This window comes from Lepisosteus platostomus, chromosome 1 (genome assembly GCF_059453375.1).
Source record: "Lepisosteus platostomus isolate fLepPlt1 chromosome 1, fLepPlt1.hap1, whole genome shotgun sequence".
Lineage (NCBI taxonomy): Eukaryota > Metazoa > Chordata > Actinopteri > Semionotiformes > Lepisosteidae > Lepisosteus > Lepisosteus platostomus.
Window position 1 is genome coordinate 79,213,539 of NC_142611.1, and position 25,817 is coordinate 79,239,355.

The window sequence follows — 25,817 nt, forward strand, 5'->3', positions numbered from 1 at the left end:
CTGTCCCTTGAGGTGCCCCTGTGTTACTCACTACCAGTTCAGACACGCAGTTCTATCAGCATTCCTCTTAAAATGTGCTACATTATGAGCTGACAGTTTCATTTGAAATATGCTCTTCAGTCAAAGCAGCGCAAGAGTTCGAATTTGAGATGGAAAAGAGAGTTTTTACACATTGAAAATTCGCGTAAAATTTCGCACCTAGTGTTTATTTATTTATTGCTGCTATTTAACATACCATGCTTGAAATGTATCGTATTTCCAGGGTCTATAATATTTAATTATGTGCATAGATTCTGTGGCTTTTCCTAAATATATTTCTATATGTTTCGATTTATGTTAGAATTCATTACCGAATCTATAAAATAGGCCTTGTGGTTATTTTTTTTTCCCAGTTAACCCAGTTATTCTCTTTTATATTAGTTTTCGTTTCGGAAGCAAACGTGATCATTTGGAACTGTTTACAGCAGTTATTTAATTTGTACTAGTTAAATCATCAAAACCAGGAAGTCGTTTATTTTTCCTAGTTATCCAGAAATATGAAGTTCTATAATGTGGGGTTAAAAACAGACGTCGTCCGCAATAATTATTACTGGCAATGGAGAAAGAATGAAGATCTCGAGATCTGTGTCCTCTTGAACGTTGAACGTTGAAAGGTGTTGAAAACAATTTTCTCTGAATATCGGGTTTTCTGTGGACAAAAAGAAAAAAAACCTCAGTTTGCACGCTTAAGCAGAAAGCATTACAGTCTGAAACACTTAACAAATACTGCTGCTGATGACAATAATAACTACATCAATCATTCGTATTATTGTTGTAATTATTTCTTTAGTCACTGTCATTTTTGTTACTTTCACTGACGGTCACGGTATTTTCGCTAAGCTTCTTAAAAATCTTCCCAGAACAGGCTACAGGCTAGGCTTCACTCTGTCTTAGCCCAGCAGAGTCAGCACGTTTGACAGCGGACAAATACGACTGGAGAACAAGGGGCTAACTGGGCTTCCAAACATTTTCCATCCAAGTTCCTCTTGAGAGCTCATTTCTGAATTCACAAATATTCGGTAGTGATGAATGTGACACGATCATAAGTGCTCCTTCACCTGAGCTGGAGTGAGAAACAGGTTATGCGGTAGAATTTCATAGCAGCCCATGTTCAATTCTCAAGACACACATTTAAATCTACTGGAACGTGATAGCGTTCAGGAATTTCTCCCTTCGTGGCTGTACAGCCCTTGTGCTGAAAATCGTAAATAAACTTTTGCAAGTTGTTATCCGGTAAGTATTTTATTGTAGGAGTCAGTAATAACAGAGCGCGTCAATAAATTGAATTATTTCTATCCCTGAAAGTTCAGAAACGATAAATTAAACCCAATAGATTGGAAAGAATTTTGCCTTATTGAAAGCACCATTTTATAGCGCCTCGTTGTTTATTCTGTGAACCGGTGCACGAATCATTGCTGAAGATCAAATTTTGTTCCAATAGTTAAAAATGTTCTCAGTTCACAAGATCGGGAAATCTACATCTAAGAGAATGAGGCTAGCACAATTTTCTTTCTCGATATTTTTCTGCCTTTGTGTTTTATCTTTAACACTACCACATATTTTACAAGCTATATCTTTCCTATTACCTAGTTAAACTGTTAAACTACTCTTTTTATCTTAGAAGTTTCCAAGGTAATATTTGGCTTTAATATCGACGATATCCACCGATGCTACAACAACAAAAACAATAATAGTAACTGTTTCTCGGTTATTCTACTTTTTCCCTTCTTGTCCTGTAAAAGACCTCTTTCATCACCACTTTAATTATAGCGCCAGAATTACGAGTACAAGAAATCTGAGGGCAAAATCATTATTAGAATTAATTAGAGAATAAAAAAAAACATTTCCGTAAGCTTGGGTGGAAGAAATTGAATGTATAAAAGAGCTGTGTAATTTCAACTCCAGTAATTCATTCTTGCTTCAAAAGAAGCAAAACGTTCACTGTGAATTCGGTACACATCTCCCGACATTTGTCTTTGAAATAAATGAATTGATCTGCAGTATCAGGGAGCGGGAAAACAGTACAGCGTCCTTTGAGGTGAAAGATAAGGGGATTGAGGGGATTCAGCACAAAGAGAGATGCTGCAGAAAAACGAAGACATTGCAGTTTATCGACGATACTTCTCTGACTTTTACACATGCTAAATTGATCACTATATAAAGAAAGACGCTTGTCATTTGACAAAAACACTACAAGTGAATCAGTGAATGTTTTTTTGAGAGAAGGATCTTTGCGTTTTGAGAAGTATAGTAGAAATCTTCAGCTGATCAAAGGAAACAACCACAATGTGCCAGACATTTCTGTGCTGATGGTTCAAGAGAAATAAAAGATTTAGATTTTAGACATGAAACTGTACAAAAACTAAGTCATTTGCATCCCAATGTTTAGACAATTAAAAGCAACATAAATACATACAAAGTATCATTTAAATTTAGGATGTACTGTTTGCATATTATGACCATGTAAAAGTAAGATATTGAACTCTAGATAGACTTCCAACTGCAATAAAGAATTATTATGATGTATTATTAGTAATAAAATATATAGATGTGAAGTAATTCAAAAACATTTCCAAGACACAGATTGTTTAAGAAACCTAATTTACTGCATGTAGCTTTAGATAGATTGTTGAAGACATTGTTCATATAAAAAGTTCTATGACTACATGACATTTTGTTAACTGGTTGGACTTGTTATAAAGAACTAATCTAACAACATCAACATCAACAACAACAACAACAACAACAACAACAACAACAACATTAAATAATTAAAGTAATTAATGATCTTTTATTTCAGATGGATATTCCATACAGACATATATATCTTAAACTGTTTTATTAATCTTTGGAAAACTTCCTGAATAACTATCACATACAGTAAAGGATAAGGCTTTTCAAAGAAATTGTACTAATGTGCTAATAGCTTTAGCATTAGTAAAAACAAACACACTTGATACAAAACGCATGCACAAGCAAGCTCACTACACCACTCAGTTTATTCTGTCAGCTGGTGCATGAAGATATTCATTAAGAAAAGCAACCTATAATAACAAAGTGTTGCTTTTGATCTGAGAGAAATATTAACTACACAATTACAAGATTATTAAGAGCCTTATTTAAGACATTATACAATCGCTTATCAACCACCATTTACTTTCATGGATATGGTATTGAAGCATTATTTAATGGTATACAGTGGCTTTCAGTGAAATCTGTCCTTTGTTAAGTGTGTGAGTTTGTGAGTTTTTATAAACAGACAAAGAATAACAGCCAGCATCTTTGTTATCTGTAACTGCTAAGAGTATTAACGCATTTTAATGTTTAATATTAATGGGAGCAATATGAGAGTGGTCACTGAAAATAGCAATTTCATCATTTGGAGTGCTGAATTATTTTCACTTTTACAGAAAAATATAATTATGTGAATAGCCACTTGCAATGTTCAATACCAGATAGCTAAGAGTTAGCATGAATGCTTAATGATTTCTACCAAAGATTGAAAGTTATAAAAGAGGTTTTGGAAGCATAATCGGTGGTAAGATCTCCAGTAAAGAAGATAAATTCCTTTTCTTTGCACCCTTGAGCACACAACATGGGTCAGGCAGAATAAGAGTTTCTGCATTACATCACTGTAATTCTTTTGGCTACCACTTGGTCATCTGGACAAATTTTACAAATTTGTCCCTTAATGTCAGTGATAATAAATGTAAGTCAGTGTAAAAATGTACAAAGGACAGAATAAAAACTCCCCAGAGATGTGTATTTTTTTTAAATATCTGAGTGCCAGGGACACAGAATATCTTAGCTCTGAAAACATCAGGATTTAATTAAGCTGTGATCAGTGGTTGCCCTCTACCTCTCTTGTTCTCCATTGCTCAAAATAAAATGAGGAAATAGCTCGTCTGGCCGCTGACAGACCCTGGGTTTGCCGTAAAGATAAATGACCCAAAGTATTAAAGTTTAACACTTTGACAAAACCCACCTGATCTGGGGATTAATGCAATGAAAAATCCATCTGCAGAGTTCTCTGAGGGGAGTGATATCAATACTCCAGGAAGGTCACACACTTTTTAGGATAAGTACATATCCAGCACTGAGAGTAGAACTTTCCCAAGCAATTCACAGTAAACACACAGACACCCACATACATAAACAGTCCCACAGTGAAATTGCAGCATGTGGTTTTGCATCACCATCTCATTGGGCACAGATAGACGTTTACCTTTTTAAATAGTGAGCAGATAAGGTTGTTAATCCTTTGAGTGGTATTGTTTTTTAAAACAGCTAAATACTTCGCTCAGGTCTGGTCATTTCATAAAAATGCTAGGTAAAATTGCCAACATGTGTTTCTTAGAAATGTAATGGGATTCTGATTAACTCACATTTTCAAAACAAGTTAATGACTAATTTGTGTAAATTGCCATTCACAAAGCTGCATGATTTTAATGAACACAAAATCATGAAATATTCAGCCACGCCCCACCTGGTTAATGAAGCTGCTGTTATGGAAAGCAGAGTGTGAGAGAAACTGCCCAGAAAATGAGACTTTCTGATTCAACATTCAGCCGATGCATCCAGAGGAACAAGGAACCCGGCTTTAACCCAGAGAGTCACCACGCTGGCCCAAGACTGTCACAACTGCCTGATTCATCTGCGTAACCGTTTTCAGACTGCAGTGGCAACACGTAACCTGCACATCTGAGGCATGGGTGTAGATCACACAGATGATCCACACGCTCCGAAGCTGTCCAGAGGTAAGACTGACAGCTGGGAAATTGAGACGCCATCTTTTGTGGGCCAGATGACATCTGGCAGAAGAGAGAGTGATGGATGAATGACAGTTTGCTGTAAACAGACCTAATGGAAGAACATAAGAGAAGTTGATTTGGCAAATCTAGCCTATAGTGGTTGATTGAGCCAAGTATCTCATCCAGACCTTAATTGAAAGGAGGCAGAGTAGTGATTCAACTACATGATTGGGTAGCTTGTTCCAGATGTCTGCAACCCTTTGAATAAAGAAGTACCTCCTGTTCCTGGTTTTAAAGGCATTTTTATGTACTGTAGTTACCACTTGTGTCCTCTGATTCATATTTCTCTCTTCATTCTGAAGATGTCCCTGGGGTGACTTTGTCAGTGCCTGAGATGATTTTTGAATACTTGTATCAGTTCCTCCTGCAATCTTCTTGGTTCAAGGATAAAGGAGTTCAGTTCCTTCAGTCTGTCCAGTCCCAGAGAGCATCTGTTTACTCTTCCAGAGTAGCAATATCTTTGCTACAACACGGTGGAAAGACAATGTGTAGAGACATCACCATAAGCGTTATGACAGAAGTGGAATTGTATGGGGAGACATCACCTTTAGCACATCCTTGCTGTCCAATAAAACACGGATGAGGTCCAAGAGATTGTCTGTTCCTGCAAGCCAGTCCATACGTCTGCCAGCACAACAATGCTGAATGTTTCAGTGCTGGGAACAGTTTCAGGAAAATAATGTCATCAATTTACTGTGGCCAAATCAAGTCACACAATCCCATTCGAGTTGTGATGCAATTTGTTGGTATTTGGGAAACGTGTGTCTCTTATTTTTATGTTGTCATGGAAATCCACTCCAGAGTCGGGAGTGTTGAATGTTAGGCTTGGGGATGTATCTTGAGGACGCCTTCACCCTTCCTGTTTCTAGAATAATCACAATCATTGCTCTGAGGTATGAGCTAGCCTCCCAAACTACTTTTCTGACCTGACATTTAGGTATAAAGAAGTTTTCTTCTTGTTGGAGTTGCAGCCATTCCTCTAAATTTGAGATTCGTTTCTGATCATTTAGCTGCTTTTAGGTTACTGCTGTAGCTGATCTAAATCCTCCAGAAGCACAATTCATTTTGACAGGCAGCGCCAAAAGGTCTTAGAGCAAGAACAATACATCACCAAAAGGAGGCAATTTTGTAGCTCTCTTTACTGATAGGCTTTTGCAAGTGTGGAGAGACGCCCCTGGCTGTCACACCAGTGCAATTAGCAAGCACTGCATTGTGTTTCATGTCAGAATTGAAAAATATGAATAAAAAATACCAATAAGAAAATATTTAAAATCAATAAAGACAGTGGACAATCACCATGGGAAAAAAGAATGGATATTCATTCATTTCTCAGGGAGGTTCACTGATTGCTAAACAATGAGTGGGGAGGGAGCCAGTGAATTAAAGGAGAACTTCCTGATACAAACCCTCTTTAAGTCCCTCCCCCTGTGATCCTGCACAGAGCCAAGACCTGTCTAGTGAGGGGAAAACATACTATTGATGAGAATGTTGACATTACTCACAGTTGGTCTTGGATCAAGTGTTTGCAGGCCTATCAAGAGACTGTTTTCAGGGCTCTTGAGGTAAATGAACAGCACTAACTACTGTGTACTCATTAAAATAACTCCATATATAGCAATTTAAGCTAACACATAATTTGGTAAAGTACTTTAAACTGCATAATATTGCTGGGGGGGGGGGGGGGGGGGATTCTTGAATGAGGATTTTAAGAGGATTAACCAATGCACAATTAATGTAGTGAAAAAGCTTTTTAGGATTTGAACAGATTGAACAGATGAACATGATCAATTGTCTATGCCAAATAAACAACAATAAATAAATAAACCTTATACTTATATTGCACCTGGACATTCAAAGTGCTTTACAGGTAATGGGGACTCCTCTCCACCACCACCAGTGTGCAGCCCCGCCTGGATGATGCGACGGCAGCCATATTGCACCAGTCCGCTCCCCACACACCAGCTCTCAGTGGGGAGGAGAGCAGAGGGATGAAGCCGGTTCAGAGATGGGGGTATTAGGAGGCCATGACGGGTAAAGGCCAGGAGAAACTTGGTCAGGATACCGGGGTTACACCCCTACTCTTTTTGAGAAACACCCTGGGATTTTTAATGAGTACAGAGAGTCAGGACCTTGGTTTTACGTCTCATCCAAAGGACGGAGCTTTTTTTGCAGGATAGTGTCCCTGTCACTATACTGGGGCATTAGGACCCACACAGACCGCAAGGTGAGCGCCCCCTGCTGGCCCCACTAACATCTTTTCCAGCAACAACCTTAGCTTTCCCAGGAGGTCTCCCATGTAGGTACAGTGGGTTTCCAGTTGTGAGTTGCAGGGTGATATAGCTGCTGGCTAGAACAGGCTCCGTAAGAAATGCTGATCTCTAACATTGAAGATGATCAATGTCAAAAGGAAATGCAGAAGGGAAAAATTCTGGTTTCTGTCTTCTGTTTTGTGCACTGTGCTCACTGTGCCACTGTGCTCTCCCTTTAGCTATAAAAGCACAATGGCTGCTTATGACCTACCCATGTGTAGGAAGCCATTACAAAGAACCCTAAATTCTGACTAAAAGATGTCTCTTAACATATGTCCAATCATGTTGGCAGCTTTCACCATTTGGTAATGTTTCAAGCATAAAATTACTTTGCTGATTTCAGATTGAAAACCAGCAACTTAAATGATTAAAAAGATGTCATCTACATTTAAAGGTTCTGAGTTTTCAATGTCCCTTTTCATGTGGTTCTCTTTTGCACTGAGGGTAACTTTGTGGAATCCTTCTGCATGGATTAATGTCTTTGGCTTCTTCTAGTATTTTTCTTAACACACTCACAGCACATGAAAAGAAGGAGAAGGATTCTTATGAATCTTCTTATACAGAGTACTGTATATGCAAAGATATCTGTTTAAAGTACATGCAAAAGTGTACATAGATGGGAAAGTCAGCTAGAATTTGTTTTAAAGAAAAACAAATTTCATGAAAATAAAAACACAAAGGGATGCAATGCCACTAAATGTAATGAATATTAAAAACAGGTCCATACCAAACCCATAGTACAAGGAATAGCAGATCCTACTAAGACACATTTTATAATCTCTTTTAAGAGAGTTTTTAATGCCTTTGAATCTATTGCTTTTCTGTTTATGCACACTACTTGATCCAAGTGAAAAAGTGTTTCACTGCATTCTGTTGCTGAGGTTTTGCAATTTTAATCAACTTACTAATTTAGTTTTTTTTTCTGTTAATTTATTCGGCTGATGTTTTTGGGCAAACTAACTTTCATTTATAAAGGAATTGAAGAAGACACTTGAAGAAGAAGACACTTGAAGAAAGCCCCACAGCCGAAACATTGTGTTTCTTTTCTTCTCTTTTCAGCAGGGAATAAACCTTTACTTGTAACTTTCATTGATTCCAGTTGCTTCAGGTATTGTTTTTATTATTTCTTTCAAAAGCTTGGTTTTTCTCCGGAATTGAATAAAGACTCCGTGTTTCTACAAAAGCAGCTGACAATGAAGTGATACTGGATTTGCCGTGAGGGAAAGGGAAAGAGAAAAAGACCAAGGGAGTCAATCAGAGAGAGATGAACATCGACCCCGACAGGATACTGTTAACGATAGGAGATAAAATGTCTGAACTCCTACTAGCAGAGATCGTTATGGTAACCCAGGGGGATAATAGTGTATAACTATCGATCATCAAAGTTTATGTTTCAGGCTGCTCTTTAGTTTTCCTATGTCCCATGGCTTGGGGCACATTATTATTATTTTTACAATTATTGTTACAATAACTAGTATGCCACGTGGACTAATTGCTTTTCTATATGTTAACCTCAGTTAAATTTTAAATATGTTTATGTATTGTCACAGTTCAGAAGACATCTGCTTTGTGTCTCCCTATAAGTCTCACAGAGAAAAAATAGATACTGTAAATCACTACTTCTTTTTTGGAAGCTCCTTGTGAGTAGACTAATTTTTTACTCCTTAGAATCCCTATAGATTATTTCCTCATGCTTCCTGTGGTAAGGTCATTACCATGAATGGTTATAGAAATGCGTACAATAATAAAGGCACACAGTTTGTGTCACACACTATAACATAAAATGGTTATTCTGGAGCAGGAGGACAAATCACAGACAGATTGGTTGAGTTTACTGCAGTCTGGTTTGGAGTTGTTCAATTCTCCATGTACTGTAGAAGTTGACCCTGGTCAGTACTGGGATGAAAAGTCTCTGAAGAAACCAAGTCGCTGTTGTAAATGGTGTTAGTGGACTAGAAGGAGGGTCAGTAGGCAGTCCTCTTCCCTGTGGACCAGAATTCCCAATCCAATGTGACTGAGGATACAGTGCTGAAGGCTGAAGTCCTCGACTACGACTTCACCTTCCGTTTTTGTACCTTCTGCTCTCAGAACCTTCCCGGCTTTTGACCTCCTAGCTTTTGTCCAAGACTACGTCTTTGTCCCTTGATTTGGCACTGAACCACCGATACCTGAATTGCCACACACAGGGTCCTACTGTACCTCCCGTTGGCTAGTGCTATGTGACACTAGGCTAACCTGTTAACTTTATCTGTCCTCCTTTTTTTAAAGCAATAAAGAAATTGCAATTTAATTAATCAGAACCATGTCTGGTTTTCTTTATAGAGTCTAACAGGATGGTAAGTACTATGTAAATCCAGGTACATGAAATTGCTGTTGTTATGAAACAAGAGGAGCAAAAGAACAAGTTCACTGACGAATCCTGTGAACACTTACAGCTGGAAGCAGGTCAAGGTTGAAGATTATAAGGTATATTCATATTCATATTACGAGGTATATTCATAGAAGCATTTACAATGTCTAATCACATTTGATTGTTATTCTAACTAAAACAGCTTACCATTATTTTGTATGTGATCTGTTATCAGTCCAACATAGTCAACATAGTTGAATGAAATTGCTTCACCGAAAATAGCAGTTCACAAAGTAGATTAATGATCAAACTTGTGCATGTCTTTATATCTCCTGAGGGCAAGCGCCGTTGTGTCTATTTTAAGAAAAACTGGGTTTTTGATACTTGAAATTGCTTCATTAATATTTTTACATTGTGGTTATACTCTGCATTTTATCATTTGTAGGAAAGCAAATGTACAGTAATGTTTCTTGTGTAATTACCAACATCTTATAACAAGAATAAAGCAATACGTTTTTTAAGAATTGAATAAACCATTCATCCTAGCACACACGAGTTTAAATGTTCCCCAGAATGAACTAATTCATGAAACAGGGTGTTAAAAGCTTTGCTTTCATATCCAAAGATGTCTGCTACAAATTACTAGCGGGACTACTGGAGAGTCTCTGCCAATTAAACTGCCCTGTTTTAAATTGTTTGATTTTACATAAAACACTGAGTGTCATGATGAAACTTCGCCCCTGAAGACACATTCCTGGGAAACACATACTAATCAGTGTTTGCTACTGTGGAACTATGCTGTATTTCTCCAACTAAAACATTGAAATCCTTTCCACCAGCAAAGATTTTTCATTCTCTTTTTAGCAATTAGGCTGTTTGCCAGCACTTAATTCCATTCTATAGTAGTTCTTTGAAAAGAGATTTCCTGATTTGAGTTTGCAGACAATACCACTCCATTTGTTACATTTGCTGACATAATGGTATTTACCACATCCCTAAAAAATCCAAACCACTGGGAGAGATTCTCTTGAATAGCTGAAAAAGGCACAAGACATTATAGATGTGACACTCGTAGATGTCTGTGAACTGTAAGTTTAAAATCGTTAAAGAGTCAGATTTCAGTCAGTCCAATAGTTAGGATTACCAGTCATCTGTGGAGATAAGTGCCAAAGCAGTAGATCATGAAGATGATAGGTATGGTAAAAAGGAACAAGTAAAGGTTAATTCCACGTTACAAAGTAGAAAGGAAAGACACAGTGTTTCGGTTGTAAGGCTTTCGTCTGTCAAACTCTCAGTTGCACCTGAAGAAGGCTTCACAGCCCAAATCTTTATTTTTCTTTCTACTTTTCACGAGGAATCATCCTTGTTCTTTCACATCTAATGAATGCTGATGCAGCTCCTCGTTGATACCTAGAATGTAGTCTTAATCAAACAGACCTGCACCAAATCCAATGCTTTCGTGTCACAAATGGAAATTGCTGTCCAATACCTATTTGCTGGCCTTAGTCATTAATATCATATTAAATGAATGTAAATAATATTCTAAGAAGTTTACACAAATCTCACTCTTTCCCCCATTCACCACACACAGGAAAATACTTAGTTTAGTCAGATACCTTTAGAGTTGCTTCTGATACAAACAGGAAGGTTTCACTCTGTCAAAATGCACATGAAGACTATTTTTTATTGTTCAAGTAGCCGTAACTTCCTGTAATTGGCCACACTTCAGAATTAATATTTATTAAGGATGCAACAATAAATATATTTTTATATGAGATGTGATATGTCATGGTTTAGGTGATACTGTAAAAACACATACCCAAAACATCCTTAAATGTTTGCCCAATCTTCTGTTTTTAAATATTCTCGGCCTCACTTGAGTATGTGCTAGATGGCGATGTGTTGCATGACAGAAAATAATTACTAGCTCATTTAATTCAGTGATACTGCAAGGTCTTAGTCAGCACAGCACTTACTCTGTTTTAAATATAGCTGTGCCTGCCAGCACCATCTTTTAGTGTAAATAGGAGAAAAGAGATAGTGGAAGCATTAAGCTCTCCTATGCTCTCCTAAGAAAAAGCAATAACATCCTTCAACAGATTTACAATAAAAACAAAAGATAAATCAAAGCAATGCCATATTATTTAACGTACAGTAGTGTAACCTGCTTATCTGAGAAGAGAAAAGACAGACCAATATTACAGCCCACAGTAGAACTTTCGAATCATCTCGTTGTCTCTTATAAATTACCTCCCAGTGGAACACATTACTTTTTATGAAAGAGTAAAAGTTTTTTTTTATTATTTTCCCTTCCAGCCTTCTAATATTTCAATAAAGGAATCATAAAAAATGCATTTATGAAATAAGAAAATAACAGTAGTGAGTAATTGATAAAAGATGGTTATATTTGTTTCAAAGTTTGGAACAAATACTTTTTTTCATTTGGTGTTGTTTTATTAGCATTACTATTATTAGTAGGAGTGTTACTATTTGCAAAAGTTGTCCTGTGGAGAAAAGTATATAGCTACAATGCCTCAGACATAATAGTCAATTAATGACTTTAAAACACTGATTGAAACAATTAATTCAGCATATCTTTCCCCCCGTAACTGAAGTATTTGTTGAATATTGTTTTGAAAAAATAATCTGTATATGAGCAGAAAAAAACCCCTGTCCATAGAAGCTCAAGAGCTGATAGTCACTTTCTGATTCCATGACAGTAGTTCCTTTGAAAATGTGTTGGTTGACACATTGACAGTAAGCAAGGCATCATTTTGTCTCTCTATTGAAAGCATAAGCTCTTCCCTTGCAAGCCACATTTTCCAAAACAGGAAGTGGCCCACAACACAGAAACAACAATCAATAAAGCAAGGGTTTCATTTCCTCTGTGGCTTTTCCATGTGACTGGAGCTGTAGATGGCACATCTGTTCAAGTACGAACGCCAAGTGCAAACCACTATCACTACGAGTGTCAAAAGATACTAATGTAGGGAATGTACAAATGACATGTGACAAATATCTCCTCCAAACCCTTAAATCCAATGTCAGAAGGCCTCTTATCTATTATTGGGTGGAGATATACTGTATGCAGGAGCCTGTGACTTGCACGTAAATGGGCAATTAACCTAACCAGCATGTCTGCGCAAGGAAACTGGAGCAGCCAGAAAAAACCCAAAGGGAATGTGGGGAGAATATTCAAACTCAACAGAGAAGTAACCAAACCAAGGACACAAGAGCTGGGGGGAATAGACAACATCAAGAGAAAACTACCCTACCGACTAGGATTCCTATAGGATACAGAGAATCCTATTCTGCTAGTGCCATGTGTGGTTGAGTAATGAACTGGTGTCTTCGTCAGATATATTATTAACAACTCCTTGCATTTATAGAGCAGTTTCATTCGGAGTATCCACAAGTGCTTTATATTTAGGAGGAGAATCCTCTCGTCCACGATGGATGTGCCGCCCTCCCCCCGAGTAACACACAGCAGTCCAGCATCAGTGTCCATCATGTGGAGAGGCGACAGACTGCTCCAGCAGCTGGATTTTAAACAGAAGCTTGGTAGGCCAGATTGTGGAAACCCACAGTGCCACAGTGTTCACAGAGCAAGGTTACTGGCAATAACAACCTTACTTTCAAGAACAGTGCCATGGGGTCTTTAATGACAGGTCAGTCAGGACCTTCTTGTAACTCCTCATTCTGAAGGAAGGTGCTTCCTATAGCACAGTGATACTGATTCCCATACTGGACTGCATTGGTTGGGAAATCCTGGACCAGAAGGACAAACACCACCTACTGGTCCAACCTGTAGTAACACAAAAACACCACCTACTGGTCCAACCTGTAGTAACACAAAAACACCACCTATTGGTCCAGCCTGTAAATCCACTGACAGGAGCAACGTGGTTTTCCTTGGAGGTCTCCCACTGCAGTACTGACAAGGCTCATCTGCTTAGCTTCTGAGATGGGATGAGATCGACTACAAGGTGGTAATTCTATACAGCTGTCTGTCTATATGGTTACTTATATTTTCCTTACTATAATGCAATCTAGACTCACTAGTTTTTTTAGTCAGTTTTAATGTGTGTCCATTATGTGTGCATTTGTACGGTAAGTACTATGATTACCATAACACACTTTTTATTATTGAATATAAGTACCCTGTTGAGAATACCCATAGGAACGTTAGGGTTCAATAAACAAATCAAGAACTCTTTAGTGACTTCCACAGCTGAGAGTCATCAATCCAAAAACGGAACAGTGGCTTCACAGTGACAAATAACATGGCCCAGAGATCTAGTTTTTTACACACAAATCACTTGATATTTCTCCTAATTTGAATTCTATCCTGCTGATTTACTTAGTCTAAGGCAAAGGAAGTAATTATGCAATATTTATTTGAATTAATTTTTCACAATATGAATGATATGTTGATTCAAGTAAAATAAATATTGTTCTATATGACTAATGTTTTAAAATGTGTTTTACCAACAACATACCACACCCGGGCAATTTTGTTACATATCTTTGAAGAATTAACACATATCTGTTTGAGAGCAAAATGATTCTATCATCATTCAAGCATAACCATGAAATTGTACAAATAAATTGTGCTACATGAAAGGAAATACAGAACTCTGGGTTCAATTAGAAAATTGGAAAGGAAAAATGAATAAATGAGTTTAAAAACTCAAAGCTGCACTTTGAACTGGGAGATTAGAAACAAACTGATATTGTTGTAGTCACACAAGTAAAACATGAGTAAAACATAGTTATATGAAATAGCAGTTTTAGAAACATATCAAAGTCACATGAATTTTAACACAAGGGTAAAAGTTTGGAGGTATTTGTAATTGGTAAATGGTATAATTATTATTTTTTGAAATATTGTAGGGATTAGATTTAGGAATTTCTCTACCAACCTCTATCACTCAAGGATAATCAAGACAAATAAAGCAAAAACATATTATTTTCTGCTTGGTATGTAGTGGCATGACAAACCAGCATAAATTAAATAATACAGACTTTGGAAATTTACTTGTGCAACAGGATGAAAGAAAAGACTGGAACAAGCGACTGCCTGGGGCGCCCTTTCATGGTTTGGCTTAAAAGAAAATTACAAAATACTTCAAAGAATGCCAATGAAAAATTAGTATTTAGAGTAATTTAAGCTGTCAGTTTTTTTAAAACATCATCATCATAATAGCAAGATCAAGTTCACATGAATCTTTTGGACGTCTCAGGTTCTGTATTAGATTTTACACAATGTTTTATTTCTGTTCTCCGAAATTATGATGTATTTTGTCGAAATATTTGTGGAAAACCGAAGAATAGCGAACGCGTTTGCACTGATGGTGCCTTTGCAGTACCTCAGTGTATATTAAACAGGCAGATGATAACTTAACAGTTGAACGTCAATTGCAATAAATATTTCAAGGACAAGAATCGAAGTATTCCAGAGAGGTATAGTCAAGTCCTAGCCTGAGGCTTTCTTCACAAGTCAGGCCTGTGCTGTGGGTTATTTGCCTCAGGGCTATTTAAAGGTAATACACTTTCCCCGAGTGTATTTTACCCCAACTTTTTACTTTTAATTAACCTCTCAAAGATACTGTGGAGTTGTTTTTTCTGTCTGTGTCATTGGGGTTAATGATTTCTATGACCCTCTCACTGTGGAGAAAGGACAGATCAATACGTACCTCTGTTTTTGATCCGTGTGTTCTTTTCCCGTTGCTGCCTTGATTGAAAAATACACTTTTATTTCTTCCCGTCCTTTTGAATTTAAAAACGACCCTTAAAAAAATCTGCCCTACCTTCAGTGTGGAAGCTGGTAGGAGAAATTAAGGGCTTGTTGGAGGCACAGAGCAATGTGAAAATTCTATTATCTCCATGTCTCACAAAGGGGTGGCGGGGATGGGGTGGGTAGTTTAAATTATGATATATGAAGGTCTTTTTCTGCCTTTCGGGCAATTTATCAATTGCTGTTTGGTTAAATAATAAAGGAACATTAGTTATTAAATTTTCATTTTGTGTGTCAATTGCTTTTTGCGCATTCACGCTAGAAATATTGAAAATTAGATTTCCCTGTTGCTTTCTTCTCTGTATTGAATCAATTATATATGCGTTTATTCTACATTTCAGTTCAAGGAAAGCTACGAACGTGATCTATCACAAGGAAATCATGCAGTGCCTAAAGGTGCAGATATTTAACCTCTGCATCTTAACGACTTCTCAGCGCCAGCTACAATATAGCTGCTTTATTGAATTTGGTTTTCAGTCACTGGATGCAGGAGGAAAAGGGAATGAAATAAAAACACCCTGTGAGGCTGCTTTGAGTACAATTATAATCATATGCCTGATTTTCTGGTTTTAAATGTCCTTTAGGTTCAAGTGCTTTCACTTCCAGAAAAAAGAAAAAAGTTCGATAAAACACTATTAATTATTATTAGAGAATGTTCTCTGTTACTTAATTTAAATCTTGTTTTGTTCTAAATTCCCCAAAGTTATGTAACAGAGAAGTGTTGTTTCCGTGCTGACATCTGAAAACTATATTGATTACGAGGCTTGTAAAACTATTTCCGATGTACAAACTGAAGTATGTACTGTTGTCATTATCCGAGTAGCTCTGGCTAAACAAATATAAATATTATTGTAAAATGTTAGCTAAGTATTAATGGATATTATTTCACAAATATATTTATACATATCAATGTGTATGGACAAATTTAATTTCTAAAAAAATAATGTAAACTGAATTCTTAAGCAAGAAGGCAAATTGTATAGTGCTTTGCAAAATTTACTAATTACTCTGCAATTGTAACTTAAAGAAATATGAAGACAAAACATGTAAGATAAATTTCAATTAATATTAAAGGACATTAAAATGTGTTATACAGTGCCTTCAGAAAGTATTCAGACCCTCCACTTTTCCCACACTTTGATGTGTTGTAGACAGATTTCAAAATGGATTGAAATGATTCTTTTTTGCCATCAGTCAACACACAATGCCCCATAATGCCAAAGCGAAAACACATTTTTAGGAATTTGTGCAAATTTATTTAAAAAAAAAACTGAAACCTCCCATTTACATAAGTATTCAGACCCTTCACTGTGACTCTCCAAATTGAGCCCAGATTCATCCCATTTCTTCTGATCATCAATGAAATGTCTCTAGAACTTGATTTTCCTAGGAGTGAGGCTAATAACAGCTTTTCGGCTGTGGAGCCTTCTTTAGGTGTGGCCTTCAGTAGGACACCTGAAGAAGGCTCCACTGCCACAACTTTGCGTCTTCTTTCCTTTCCTTTACCCGTTCCTGACTCAGCTACCTACTGGAACTTCTAACAAAAGCTTTGACAATCTTCACGCGGAGAATGAACCTTTAGCAATGTTAAAGTGTGACATACTGGTATACATTATGCCCAGTATGTAGAATCTTGCAAATAAAGGCTGCTTTTCAAAGGTAAAAGTAGACATTGCTGTATTGACTGTGCTGTGTGATAAACCAAGTAGGTAAATCATTTTTCTACTGCGTGTCCTCTCAAGCACTGACGGCACTGAATCCTGCACACAGAAGGTAACTGACAAAACATTCAGGGTCCAGTTATGAAGCAGGATACATATTTTGTTTCTCGTGACAGATAAACTATATAACTAAGATCATTAATCAAAACTAAACCGACAAAGGAACAAGACATTTGACTGCCTTGGGCCCATATTTTATATTTAACACAAATATCAAGGAAGCACCTCCTGGAATGTTTATATTATATTGAAGTTTTCAGTGAATTATCACATTTAGTAACACCTTCTATGACGGACTGTATCTTATTTACAACAGCCAGGAGCCTAGCTCAATATTTCTATCTGTATATTGATGAATCATTTAAATTAATTAAGATGAAACCGAGAATTGTATTGATGTCTTGTGGTGGCTCAACAACCTGACACATCTATATTTATGCAGGACATAGAGACCTGAATGATTCCCAGATGTTCTCCCGTTCTTTGAATGAAAATAATTCTCCTAACTATTTTATACTAAGTGACCCGTTTTTACGTTTTAATGAGACAAAATCTCTGAGTGAAGGAAAATGTGCATACAGAGAAATTTTGTTGCTGCTACTGAGGCTTAAAGCCTGCTTTTAGTTTAGCATTCCTCTTGTCTGTGAATATTTTTATTATTTTCATCAACATTATTATTTTTGGCTCATCTCTTATGACCAGTTCACATTGGCAGTTGTTACATTGTAGATCTTATTGTATCTGTGATTATATTGGTACTGTTTGCATTTACCTCTATAGCAGTAACAATACAAAAGGGTTATGATTATTACCAGGTTCATAAAAAATACAGAAGATACACCATCAGCCTGAGTCAAATTTGGAATTCCATGACACTCCTTAGTTAGTTCCAGGTTGGTGTCACGAACCGCACGCAAACACGCAAAAACGCTCCCGCATTCTCACGAGCACTCGTCACCGTAAATGCCCACGCACCAGTTAACACCACACACTCTCTTATTTAAACCCTCACTCTCCTCTTGGCCCTCCCTCACTATTGAGGTTTCCCCGCCGAGCTCCTCTACAACTTCCTTCTCCTGGAGACTAGCTTTTCTCTCGTCTGTCCTGACTGGCTGTTGACTCCTTGCGACCGTTCCCGACCACGACTTTGCCTCTCGTTTTTGGATTCGTTTTTGATTCGGAACCTTATCTACCTCCTGACCAGACGCCACTGGAGACTGTTACGCACAGGGTCCTGCCTGCTCCAGCCTGCTCCTCCCTGACAGTTGGAACATCAATGTTGACTATGTTGTCATAGCACAGGACTGTTTAAGAGGCAAATGAAGAAATGAAAATCCCAAACAGTGTGATACATTTTGGTTTTAGCATAACTGTTGGCTGCAATACCTGTTCTTTGAAGAAGAAGATTACCTCCATCAACACCTGTGTCTCCAGAGCATCGACACAATCCCCACACTCCTATCTTTATTCACAACTGTAATCTGCTGTGGTTATAGTGGCTTGTCTCTTCAAGTCCCTGCATTAATCAGGAATAGACTGCTGAGAACTTTTTATATCCTTCAAAAAAGAAAAGAAAAATGAAAGCAAAAAAGGCTCAGAAGAGTTTCTATCGAGTGACCTTTTAATTCTCCCCCATATTCGTGGAGATTTCAAGATTGTGAGCTCATATAGAACACAATCTATTTTATTTCCTGACATTGATGGTGTGATTATATAGAACAGTGCCAGATCTCTGATGATAATAGCCTTTCATGGATGGAGATGCACATTTTACACAGATGACTGAAAACATGTTCTTGGATAATTTTATGCAAAAGTACTTAAAAAAATCAATTTAATGGCATATGTACATCACACAAGAAATTCGAAATAAATCTGAAGATGTTGACTGGCACAAACTTGTTGTGACTCCAAGTCAAGTGAACTATTTCTACAAGGCTCCCTGCCTACATACTTGGTTTTGTGATCTTGAGTGGGATATCTCAATTGAGGAAAATCTGTCCTTGCTCTCATGGAATTTTGGTTCTGTGGGCCTCTGTTCAGAAGCGGAGCCAGCCCAAATTAATCATGTCTGTCGGGGGAATTACATCATAACATTATCTAAGCATGCAGAGCAGTTCATCTTCTAGATAAATACCAGTTATTTAACTTGCATCCTACTCCGTGAGAAACTTAGCTTCATCACTTTGAGGCAGACAGGTCTTTGCTATGAACTTCGGTTTAAACTTTGAGAAACCAGGTGAACTTATAGCATGTGTACTCTTAGATGTGGAAATAAGGGATGGACCATAATGGCTCATTGTGAAGCAAGGAAACTCGTGAAAGATGTTCATATTTTATTGCCCTTTTATTGAAATCCAGTCATCTTCTATATTGGTAAATTTTGTATTCGTTTACAGTTTTGCAGCTAGTTATATATCTGATTTTAAGATTTCATACCACGTGGTTCACGTATCTATAATTCCTGGAACGTTTCAGATCTCATTGTTTGAATTTTGCGATTGCCATTTTGCAACCTTCCATAAATTGCTTACTCAGCAGGCCAAACAACTTCTTTAAATAAGTCTGATTAATCTAAAGGAGACTGTGCAAGCCCAGAGTGGAACTCAACCAGGTCACTGAGGATATCACCTCTACTCTTATGAGAGATATTAAAATATTGCTTTAACGTCTCATACAAAGGACAGCACCTTCTACAATTTCCATCAGCACTAAGAATTGTAAATTCACAATTAAAACAATAACAATTTTTCATGACAAATTATGGGGCATGATTACAGAGGGTATCTGTTATGTGAACAGGATCTAGCAGGGTCTTTATCTTCTGTAAGTCTCCCCATTTAAATTCTGTAGTTCAAGGAGCCAATAGGAGTAAGAAAATACATTTCCTAAGTGGCCACAGGTAAATAAGGTTAATGTTCACGTTTTGTTAAGAAGTGGAACAAGAGACATTTGTCCTGAGTTATTGGAGCACAGGTGCAGTCAAAAAAGACATATGCTCAAGATACACAAACATGTGCAAAATGAGGAATACTAGGCTTTAAATACAAACCGAGTTAGATTGAGGCCAGTTTGCAATCATCAAATAACCAAAAAGAAGAGTTCTTGAAGGTCTTTTAGCCTGTACCAGTACTGAGAATAAATGGATTTGGTCTTTTGTTTAAACATTGTTGAGCCACCCAAACTTCCAGATAAGCTTGGGAAATGAATCATTAGCAGTCTGGGAAGAGAGCACGATTTCTTTTGTTTGTTTCTTGTTTTGAAAGTGTTGAAGGCTGAGGCTCTTTGTTGGATCCCCAACAACAACCTGCTAATGAGAATGAAAGCACTAGAGACAATTTCAATTACATCACCAGTGTGCAGTATTTTGTATGCTGGAGGATGAGCTAAAAAGCCTGGCTGAGGTGAGCAGCACCCCAAGGTGGAACATTCTTTGACTGAATGGTTGCACTTATACTTATACTGTTATGCTATACTGTTATGCAGCACTTATACTTTGCTGCATAACAGTACTGTTAGGTCATTAAAGCGTATTAATGCAAATTTAACAATGATCTCAGCAGGTAAAGCATCATTTTCACTCTCAAGTAAAGGTAATAAATTAACCTTTAAGTATATATCTGAGCCTCTCATGCTTGGGAGAGCAGCAGAAATGGGAAAAGGAATGAACTATGACCTCCAAACTCTTAACCTGTGCCCTGGATTCTCCACTCCTCTGAGCTCCTTGTGTCGAAGATCACAATTAAATATCACTGCATCTTCCAAGGGTCTTCCGCCGAGCAGCTCTGGGTCGCTCTTTAAAAACTGACATTATTTATTGCACCTGGGAAAAAGGCAAGGATTGATGAGAAAGCTTATTAAAATTAAAAATAGAAGGAGAACAATTTCTTTATTTTGGTCAGAGAAGGTGGGAGTAAGGAGAAACTGTGAAAGATATGCTGACAAGGAGTTACATGTGTTAAGTGGATTTGAGTTATGTACAGCTGGGTTCTGTTTGTTTAACTAGTAGCAACTTCTTCAGACCGTGATGTCACTGCCAGCAGATAGCTTCCCCCAGTTTCCCATTTTGTTCTGGTTTCATATATATATATATGTAAAGAGTGTCGTATAATCCTTCATTTTCATTTTATGTGCTTTTATCCTGTTAAAAATGTATGCATTTAAAAATAAATGTTTTAGCATTGGATGACATATCCTATATAGTATGTATAACATAAAATGTGCAATTTTTTGTCTTTTATATTTGTATTATTTTGTAAATTAATACAATAGTATAAACCCATTGGTGTTCTAGGTGTGTTCCAAGGAATTTCGGCCACATCTGAGGTACAAACTTCCTGAATGTCGCAGAAAGGACTGCCAATAAAAAAGTACATACAAATTGTTTCAAACAGAAAAGGCTAATCCATCAGCTCCCTCAATCATGTTAGCAATGTTATTGAGGTGCACTGATGTTAACAGGTGTTTAACATACTTAATAGATCATTATTCCATGTAATGCAAATACTTTATAACTGTGCTGAAACACAAATACAAGTGCATTTAAATCAAACCATCCCTGACATTAACAGTTGACATTAACAGTTCAGAACTAAAACTATATATAGGTAGACAAATGTAGGGAATTTCCTCATATTACACAAAGATTACAACAGAGTGATGCATTGCAATGCTGATCTTTTCAAAAATCAAACGTTTCAAACTGGTTTTCAAATAACTGCAGAATCGAACTGTATAAATATTTAATTTGACCTGGTTCTGCACTTTGAATATGAATTGAAAGAGTGAAATATGAAGCCTCAAGACATTTCTTTTTTGAGTATCAATCGATTAAAAACCAATAGGAATATGTTTTCAGAATGAGTTTTGATTGGTAAAGTAATTCAAACATTGAAAATGTTTTCTTGCATAAATTTTTAAGATGCCTGTTCCTCAAATTCACCTAAAAAGTATCTCTACAAGCTGTCTTTTAAGTTAACGAACAGGATAAAAAGAACAATCATGAATAAAAGGCTTAGAAAATGAAACTTAGTAAGGTAGCAGTTAATGTGATTCTTCCATAGGGTTACCATCTGGTCCCTGATAAACTGAATTTTCACATAGGATGAGCCTTAAATGTTGCTTCTAAATTGAAACAAATGTGTAAATTGAGGAAATGGTTTATTCTCTTTTTGCTAATCAAAGCTTGGGAAGTACGAGAGACTCGCTGACATCAGAAGACCTGAAAAACGTTGTGGAGGACACAGATTCATTTGTTTTAGTGGAGCGTTGAGATTGAAGGGGTGAGAGTTACCCCGTTCCTGGTTGAACACAATGAAGGCAGGGTCCCCGTAATTCAAAATGAAACATCTGTCTATGACGAAGCAAGATATTAAGTGCTACAGTGATGTGCGCAGATCTAGGTTCAGCCAGTGAGCCTTTATGCACAGAGAAGCAGAAATGTGAAATTAGAATTTCACCTCTATCTGAACTTGTGTTCAATAATGCCATAATTCCTAATAAAAGACAAAACGATTCAATTAAGATTCTTGAAACAAACCACAGGGTATTAACTGTAACAACATGGCAAGGTAACTTTTTCCAGACTCTCAAGCCTTTCAGCAAAACAACTTTCCTTGTCTCTGTTTCAAACACACGTTCTGGCTTTTAAAGTGTATATAAATTCTGTTATTTTAGTATCATCTATGAAGTTTACTAATTTATGTAAAGGTGTTTCATTAGAAATTTGGAAAATTGTTGATAGGAATTAACTCCTGATTGTTGGAAGACTTGAGTGACCGCTGGAGGAGCTTTTTTTAATAGACTATGAATAACATCTTGTTTCCATAAGTACAGTTCAGATAATACTAGCAGGTCTTGGATATTTGTTATTCTTAAATTATTTATAAGTTCTACTCATTCCTGTAACACTTCTGAATATCCTGTGTGAATACTCTTTAATATATAGAATTTTGTCTTTACTCAGCTTGAGATATACTGTCACTTTGTCCTTTGTTAAATACCTCAGTGAAACATTTAATACACTTGCCATTTCCATTTCATCAGCAAAACATTTCCCATCTCTGAGCCATATTATTTCATTCCTTTGCTGTTTGTTTGCAGTTGTAAAATACTGAAAAAATGTATTGTTTATTTTAACACCCAGCGCAATATTATTTTCTTCTTCTGTTCTTAGAATTCATTTTACATAGTTTCTTTAATTGTGTTTGTTTTTAATTGTTTTTTTAAATTTTCTTTATTTTCTTCTTTTCCTTAATTTTTTAACCATTTCTAGACAGACATTGATTAGTTTAATCTTGAAATACATCTGTTCTATGGTTCAAGGAAAATATATCTGTAAAATTGTCATAACCCTTACTACTGATTCTTTTGTATTTTCTGTCATAGTCTACTTTTCAGTCTACTTCAAATCATACTATTATGATGAATGGTGATCACAGTTCTTAATAGGTTCTCTCAGCTCTGTTTACATTACTTTGTCTTGACTGTTTGAGACTTCAGGAAAGTAACAGGTTGCTGCTGTAAGTGATGTTGATGGACCAGTAAGTGGCAGTCTTCTTGCTGGACCAGAATTTTCAAAAACTAATTTATTTTGGTAACTAGGAATATTATTTTTCTATAGGGGTTCTATCCTTTGAATACCATCTATGGAAAGTGAGGTTCTGACTTCATCATAAACGATCCCAAGGTAGGTAGGAAAGGTAAGATTGTTAACTCCATTATACTGGGCTTTCTCATATTGCATTCTCTCTTCACTTAGTTGATGAAGCAATTTCTCACTTATCCACCTGATCTGCTGTAAATTGGGACATTGGGTTCATAAAGCACTATATACTGTAAATGCAATTAATCAAAATATCATTAATCTAAGAACTAATTAACTCCTCTTATTAATTAATCTGAAGCTAGACAGTGCAGCAAGTACAGCATGTCAATAAACAGGCTGTTGAATTGAGGAGTACTGAAGCCTATTTCTTACCATAAGAGGTACCCCATTAAGTCAGCAGTACAAATGTTCTTGATTAAATAAATACGTATATCAATATTTCTGCATCAGATTGGCAGATCTCAGGTCTTAGTTGGGTAATGTTATGAAGGTAAAAGAACAATGCCCTTGTGACATTCTTAGAATGCACTTTAAATTATAACACAAGATCAAAACCAACACCAGACAATTTCAACACAATCAACAACAACACTGAAGTCGCCGCACTGAACTTTGCACAGCTAATGTCTTGTCACAGTTTATATTAAGAGAGGGTTATCCAAAGGTTTATTAGTCAAATTACTTTGGTTATCTCAAACATTTACTCCTTCTTTCTAGTTTTACAGGATTTTTTGTTGTCCAGTGTTCTGAAATACAGTAATGAAATATGCTCCAGGAAATTAAATGATTGATCTTAGTATGATTAAAGTTAATAAAACAAGATCCATTTCAGTTGGCAGAGAAAAGCTTCCATGTTTTGTTAGTGTTTTGTTTGAACTACATGTACATGATAAATGTATTTATATAACATCCACTTATTTAATCTCAGTAATATCAGAATTCTTATTGGGATATGAAACACGGGTGCTTTTGAATTTGCTTTTTTGAAACAATTTGGTGAGCATTTGTATTTGAATGTATATTTATTGTAACCCTGCACCAAACACTATAGATTTTAAATGATAATACATTTATCTATTTAAATGGCAGTTTAGGTTCTGTAGATAGCACAAAATGAAATTAAGGAATCTTTTGCATTAACAGCAAAAGGTCTGTCTCATAACAGCACAACACCAGCACAGTTTTGATCTTTTGATAATTTGTGTGTGTTTGTCTTTATCCTTTATCCAGGCACAGAACTGATAAACCTTTGGCAGTGCACACTTAGGTTTTCACTGTTCTGCAAAATTACTGACCGTTTCGCACAATCCTATCCGGTTATCCTTAACCCCATTAATGCCCATAAATGCCATTTTATTTTCATGGCTGTAGCTTGAGTGAACACATTGATGCAAAACCCAGTTGTATTTTTATGCAGAAAATAAAGGAATACTGAGTTTATACAAGTGAACACTATCTGCTTCTTCCTGTCATCTGTAATGAGAGTAATGATTGTTACACTTCAATAACATTTGTCTTACCAATAAGTGAAGGGAAGCAGTCCATGAATGATCCATCAGTCACTCACTTATGCAGCCTCTCCCAAACAAAATACAAGGGATTTATTCATATTTTAGGAATCCTTACACATTGACAATTTTCTTCAATCATTCCTGGGCATATGTAGAGGCAAATCTAGATGCAGCTGGAGATGTTTATTTCCAGTAAAGCTATTCAGTTAAATATCAGATGAAATACAGTTTTTGATAGTTCACATTTCATTTATCATTGTATTTCTTGTGTTTTTTTAACACATATTTCTCCCAGCAATGTAGGTTAAGATTTAAAGTGAAAGAACTAACTGGTATAAATACTTATTTAAGCAACCACTGAAATCTGAAGAGCAGAAATTACACGCATTAACACACAAATACAATGCACATTGTTAATAATCCATGTAATAGAATGTTTTCTATTCATATTCTAATCGGCTGCTGCTCGAGTACAGAATGTTTCATACGTGAACCTTCCTTGGGAGATATATCTCTTGTAGCTGCATCTTTCATTTTCACCAATTACAAGTAAAGCATCTCTAAACGAATTACAGCTTTTATTGAAATGTTGACATGTTTAAGCTGTTTGTCCCGAACTAATTACCCTGTCTTTTAATAAAATGGTAATGGATCCAGTTTTTAATCTCAGCC

General features: G+C 36.5%; 1 long non-coding RNA gene across 1 annotated transcript in view; it reads right to left on the reverse strand.

The window, feature by feature from the left end:
- Positions 1–485: 485 nt before the first annotated feature.
- Positions 486–25,817, reverse strand: part of LOC148678999 (uncharacterized) — a 54,866-nt gene continuing 29,534 nt past the window's right edge. Inside the window, exon 3 of the long non-coding RNA XR_015926511.1 lies at positions 486–688. This is a non-coding gene — a long non-coding RNA (uncharacterized LOC148678999). The remainder of the gene's footprint in view (positions 689–25,817) is intronic.